At 38.0% G+C, this 6898-nt stretch overlaps 1 pseudogene; it reads right to left on the bottom strand.

Annotated features, from left to right (window-relative positions):
• Nucleotides 1-239: 239 nt before the first annotated feature.
• On the bottom strand, nucleotides 240-4351 carry LOC108143128 (annotated as a pseudogene).
• Between the last annotated feature and the right edge of the window lie 2547 nt (nucleotides 4352-6898).

Here is a 6898-nt window from a genome sequence, read left to right as displayed (position 1 = left end):
CAGCTGAGCTCCTTTGCATAGTCTCCTGCTCTTCATAGTGCGAAGAGCAATGCAAGGGATTCAAAAAATTCCCAGGCGTTTGCTGCTGCACCGCCGCACATCGCGAGATGTCCATCTAATAAATTCAGCTAATTAATGGCGAGTATGAGAGCATGAGATTGAGCCACGGCTGTGGAGTGGAGTGGCGTAGTGTGGTGTGGTGTGGTGCAGAGCAGTGCGAACCGCACATTAGCAAAAATCTACATGATATTGAGATGCCACAAGGTGAGCCGCAGAAGATGAGCCCCACAATGCTCCATGCTCCGCGGTCCGGTTTGCACACCTGAATGCCGGCCTCATTATGGCCGGGAGCTGGAGCTGGAGCTGCCAATGGAGCTGAAGCTGAGCTGCCTGCCGGCGGCAATGGCCTAAGATACAGATTTCTTATCATTAATTAAAGCCAAGCATGTTAGCTACCGTGTTTCAAGATATAAGGCGCTCCGAGGCCAGGATCCCGATCCGCCAGATCCAGCATCTTTCAACTGGCCGCTGGGGGCGGCATCCATCGAATCCCTGGCTGCGGCACACGCCTTATCGTCGGCACGCAATCGTTGTGGTTTGTGTGGCATGCCACCCGCCGCCCGCCACCACATGCCCCTGCCCTGCCCGCTCTGCCCTCCTCGCACCACACGGAGGTGTTGGGTCAGCCGGAGCAGTCGAAGATTGCGCATCGGGAGCAACTTCATTTGCCTGAACTCGATAAGATTGGGATTTAACAGATTCGGCTTACAGTAGCTAGCACCCTCTCCTGAAATTCGTTTATTTCGCTGTTGAAATGTATTTAAATTAGGTCCCTTAGGTCTACAAATTCTGGAGAGCTATAAATATATAAGTAATAATAATTTAATCGCATGCAGTATGTATGTACACAAAAAAATTTGGTTAAAATGGTAAAAAATCAAGTACTATCTTTTTAGGGGTTGGATTTTGAGCGAACAGGTTCAATTTAGGAACATTTTGGCATTGAACTAATTAGTTTACAACAACAAAAAAATATTGATGTTTTTCTTCTTCCCTTTTTTTCTTTTCTCGTTGATTTAATTTGATTTAATTTCTGAAATTATGAATTGATAAACTGATAAACAAAGCAAAGAGAAATACCTTTGACTTCGGATTTGTGGCGCCACACAGACATTCAACTATGTTCTAAACCCGTATGAGAATTCAAATTGAAACGTTTGCAACCAAATGAAATAAACTATACTTAATAGAAATTAATAAAAAAAAAAAAAATCACTTACAAGATTACCTTTGTCCAAGATGTGAGCCCGTAAACATATCATCATACACTTACCTCTTAGGTTAAAAATTTTTTGTGTGCAGTTTTGATGTTTGCATGTCGAACAGAGCAGGTTTTAGCTTCAATATTATGGGAATTATTTTTAGACCCCTGTCCTTTAAAACGTCATCGGACTATCGTTAAAATTCCCACTATTTATGAAGTGATTAACAATAACGCACTACTGTGTAAGCAAAAATATCTCAAAATGATAAAAGTAAAGAGGTAAAGTTTGTTTCACTCCAATCGAATCTATACAAATACTTAAACCAACCATTAAGTTGGCCAAAACTTCCCATCGTTTGCAACGATCTCTGACGACCGGGCCCATCAAAGTGGTATTGCAGTGACACCAAAGCTTTTCATTCAATATCCCGCTCCACCGCCGCTTTGCCAAAAATGATTCCCCCGGGCCAAACTCTCCCCACTCGTCGGAGCCCAAGCCATTGCCATCTCATCTCGCCTGGCGTTGTCAACAATGTAATTTATCAGGCAAGCGACATAATTACCTGCCACTTATGGCAATAAAAAAAACCAACGCAGACGAGCGCGACAGGAAAGAAACTCGAGCCCCATCTCGAGGCTCAAGGCCCGATTCGAAGCCTGCTGGAAAGCTAGCTAGCTGGCTGCATTCAAATGCCGTCCGCAGCGGGCGACGAGCGGCGGCAACTGAAGCTGAAGGATTTATGTTCTTACAAAACGCTCCGAGGCGCTTAACAAGTGAGCCAAGCAACCGGCGACCAGGGCCATAGATTGATCGTCTTCGCGTTGGGCAGAGGGAGATACACTCAGGAAAAATACCACCGAAATCCGCTATCAATTCGATATTTAATAGTATCTAAAAACAATAAAGGCAATATAATGTCTTAATTTATGATTCATAATCAATAAAAGCTATTAAGTTATACAAGCTATAAGTATCCTTATATAAATTATTTAGGTGCCATGTTTATTTCCTTTCTATGTTACTACTGAAATGATTTCGTTCTCTGTACAAATACAAACAGTATTATGACATATAATATTTAATAATAATATATAATATAAAATAGTTTTAAATTCCGAAATTATTAAAATATGTATTTGATTTAATGGTTTCTATAAAGTCCACAGATTTTGCGCTTCACATGTCTGAATTTATAAAAATAATCAAAACAAAAAATGAAGCCTAAATTATGATAAGTTCTGGCATTTCTAAACGAAAGACTTTAAAACTGTAGTCTTAGACCTTATTTTTGGGCTACATAAGTTTTATTTTGATACTTTCGTGGTATTCATTTAATATTTATCTTATTAAGGGATTTATTACATCCATTAGTATAAGTATTTAAATTATAAATTATAAATTAACCATTAGAAAAACCCAAGAATTAATTTTCTTTTCCTGTGTATCATGGGCAGAGTATAAGAGAAGAAGCCAAAGACTTGGCCAAGACAACGGGGCGTATGGGCAATGAAATTTTCGCCATTTGGTAGCCGCCGTTTAGCGCCTGCCTCTGCAACAGATTCCCACAACTGGCGGCACACCCGCTTTGATCTGCTTCCCTTTTTTTTTTTGGCCTGGTAGCTGTGAAGGAGATTCGTGCCTGCCCGAGCTAAAAGCGTTGACAAGTCACATGAGCATTGTGATCCGCCGAAGATTTAACATATTGGCCAACACTGCGACTGCGGCTAGCCCAGGGGCTGTCAGTCGAGGTTGCACCTGCGGGGGGTGGTGGCCCGCTGCCTGGCGTAAATTAGTTGACAAATGGTGGGGTCTATGCAAAGAAAAAGCGTGATGGCCTTTGTTCCAATTGCCGAGTATTGATTACAGCAACGCGGAGTTGATTCACTACCACTATTTAGTGCGATAGTGAAATTACAATGGTGTTTTCAATAAATTTTTAACATTATATACACACAACCGTTAAGAATATGTTTAATATATTATTCCAATATATTGTGAAACGTCTCCGACTTAACCAAGTAGTATAACAAAGTCCAAATATAACATGTCCAATTTGAAGACTTTAGATACTTTAGCAATTGCTTTATTTTACATTCAAGAAATATTCCGCGGAAAAGAACTCGATTTGCGGTTAAAATGGATATATATCATAAAAATTGCCCGTTAATTTAATTCGATATGGCTGGTGCTTAATTTAGAACAGGTAATTCCAATATTTGACTCAACACAAATTAATGGCCCGTAGCTCGACAACGCGAGATGCCAGCAGTCGTTCTGCAAGCCACATTTCCCTGTCGAATTCCTTATGGGATCCACCCGAATCTAACTCATTCCTCGCCATATACGAGTATGTGGCTCCCCTCCGCGATCCAATCCCCTATAAAGTCCCGCCGAAATGCACCATAACAGTACAGCAGCCGTACAACAACACGACGGAACAATATCAGAGGGACTTCTGTTGACCCCGCCAGGTGAACCCACCTGCTCCGGGGCCTTATCAATTGCCGTTAGATGGGACGGGCCAAATGGAGTCGCCTCACTTCTTAAAGCATCTGTGCTGTGCCAGACAAATTCATATTTTATTGCCGCGGACCGTGGCCGGGGCCAAAGGCATTAGCAAACAATGCCACAGCAGCAGCAGCAGCAGCAGCAACAACGGCCACGGCGAACAAGAAGATCAATGGAAAAGCAAATATTTTCACTCCGCGTTGCCTAATCCGAGAGCAACAGCTCCCGGTCGATTTGGCCATTGTTTTGGCCGCTGCTCCTTGGCCAAACTGCTTTTCGAACATCATTTTCATATGTCGCTCTGGCAGTTATAATCACGTTCACAGCTCGTTAGCCGAATGCGAATGCGAATACAAATAAAATTACCGAAAAACCCGAATTTGAGCCACAACCCACCTGTAGTGCAGCTCCTCCACACAGCCTGCTTGGCCATAATTGTCGGGAACCAGCATATCGTACGTACATGAGGATAGCCGGCTCGCCAGCTCGCTGGCCATCACCATCCCCATCACCATATTGACCATTAGGCGGGCCGAGAGTGCGTTTTGCATTTTGTGCATCTTCATCGATTTCACCATTTGGCGCGCGGTGCATAATTGGCCAGACCAGGCCAGGCCAGGCCACGACCGACGAAGACGGGCCCAAACCCCCACCGATGCACATAAAACAATTTCGGCATGCATGTATATATTTATATATATATATATATAGGGAACCCATTGGATTATATTTCAAAAAAAAAATTGTATGTATTATGCAAATTTGTTAATTTTTTCTGAAAGATTTTGTGAAGTTTTCAAAAAAAAATATTCATTATTCATTTGTGAAAAGGTCACTCCGCGTTGACCTGCGGAGGTATTGGTATTGGACGAAGGAAAATAAAAAAGTGCAAATTTTGTTATTGACAGACATTGAAAATTTCTCGACATTTTTAATTTTTTAAAATTGTAGTAATTAAAAAATCAAATCGTTTATTCAAGACCTTGTAAATTATATATCGAAGTCCTGTGCTAAATTTCATTGAGATCGGTTGTATAAATTAAGTTATAGTTCTGCCTTCTTGAGTGATTTTTCTAAAATTATGTTAACTCCTGTTTGATTTTCAAAAGCTCATATGAAAATCAGACTGCATAAAAAGGCATTAAAAGAGATTTTAATTAACTCATTTCTATAACTTGTATTTAGTTTGCTAATTAAAAAAAACACATTCAGAAATACTTAAAAAACGTTTGTCTGTATGTCTGTCGTTCATTCATTAATTATGTTTATTTTATTAAACGATTTGATAATTGAGCTGAAAATCATCACAACTGCAATGTTTTTAAACATACATGCATATATATATTTAATTTTTGCAATAGCTGCGTGGGTATATAAACATTGGCTTCTGTTATTATACGGTCAGACATAACAAATCCTTTTAATTTTTCTATGTGTATTGGGAGCAAGGCAGAGTCAAAGCAACGGCACGTTTTTCCTCACCGCTGATGATTACCGATATTGCAGCCAGTGAAAAATGCGTTGGATGCGTGGAAAAGTTTTCTGTTTTCTTCATCCACCAAAAAATCTCTTGGCGGGGAAAATTCCCTCCATTCCTCCTGCAAATGGGTGGATCTCGATGCAAAAAAAAAAGAAACTTTGAAATACCTAAGGTATTTTAGAAGCATGATTAAAATTAATTTTCCGGAGTTCTAATTAATTAAAGCATCTAAGGGTCCTTTGCAATATTTTTAGAATGTTTGATTGCCATATTTATGCTATGCCGTTTGCATTGTGCACATTTTATTTGGTTTGTTGAATTGGAACAGTTACAATTTTTTTTACGGAATAAGGTTCGCCTTGACTAACGATTTACAAAAAGTTTTTCCTTGAATCACTTTTGTTTTGTTTTTAGAAATAAAATAAAATTTTATAAATTCATATTTTTAATACATTTTTTAAACATTTAAATAGTATTTTACTGCTTAAAGCCACTTATATTTTCAAGCCACTTTTATTTACAAATTTTAACTGCTGCAATAAAGTCGTTGGTTTGGTGTGCCTTTTAGTAGGCAAGGTTCATTCTTAAGTTTAAATACCCTTTGGTTGACTTTCAGTTGACGTGTTCCAAAAAGTTGTATTGTTAAACTATTGCCCTTAATTAATGCTAAACACAATACTTTGCGTTGTTTCAAATGAAAACTGCAATCGACTGCCAAAGCACTTGACCTTATTGCATTATACAGAATTCCTTCAATTACCGCATAAAGAATAAAATATTTTAGTCAAGCATAGTGTAGTCTGCGATTAAAATTTTAAGTGGGCATTCTGGTCTAGAAGCATTTTTTCAAATAAGATAAAGAAGAAAAGAAAAACATTTCATTAGACAATTTTTTATATGTTTTTTGGTCACAAAAAAAACGGTTGACATGATTTTAGCGCTTGTAAAGATCGGAAAAAAATCTTACGAATTCTTCATAAGTAAAGATGCCGTTATCGGGTTGACCACATTCAAAATAAAATAATTTAAAACAACAAAAACAACAAAGACTTGAAAAGAAAAAATGTATTTTAACCAATTTTTTCGACCTTTTCGAGTATCGGTTTATTATAACGTGAAAACGCATTTCAAGATTAGAAACCGATTTTAATGGCTCGGACTCCACGCCACAGAATTGGCAGTGTCCCCGACAATAATTCGAATTTTGAAAAATCCTTTTAGGATCACGTTTTTGAAAGTCTAAACTTTCAATTGATTTTTTTTAAATTTCTAGACCAGAAAATTGACTAACGACTTACGTCATAGGATAAATTAGTATTTCTATCAATTATAACATAATAATTTTTAGTAATGATCTTAAATCATTGGTGTCATCAGTTTTCTTAAAAACTAGGCTGTTTGAAGTAGGATTAAAGAAACCCTCGGCAATGTAAGTTATATTTCTATCTAATATAAATATAAATAAAAACAAAAAAGAAAGCAAAGCAGTTCATATACCCTTGCAGCTATCGGAAGAATTAAACATTTTTGAAAACATTAAAATTATGATTTACTTGCGTATATGTTTAAAAACATTGAAGCTATGACGATTTGCAGCTTAATTATTTGATAGTTCTTTTATATATTTTTTTATTATTTGTATGGG

Source organism: Drosophila elegans, unplaced genomic scaffold (assembly GCF_018152505.1).
Source record: "Drosophila elegans isolate 14027-0461.03 unplaced genomic scaffold, ASM1815250v1 contig_208, whole genome shotgun sequence".
In the NCBI taxonomy this organism is placed as follows: domain Eukaryota; kingdom Metazoa; phylum Arthropoda; class Insecta; order Diptera; family Drosophilidae; genus Drosophila; species Drosophila elegans.
Note: the sequence above shows the minus strand (reverse complement) of the source record. Positions and strands in the feature narration are given on the sequence as shown.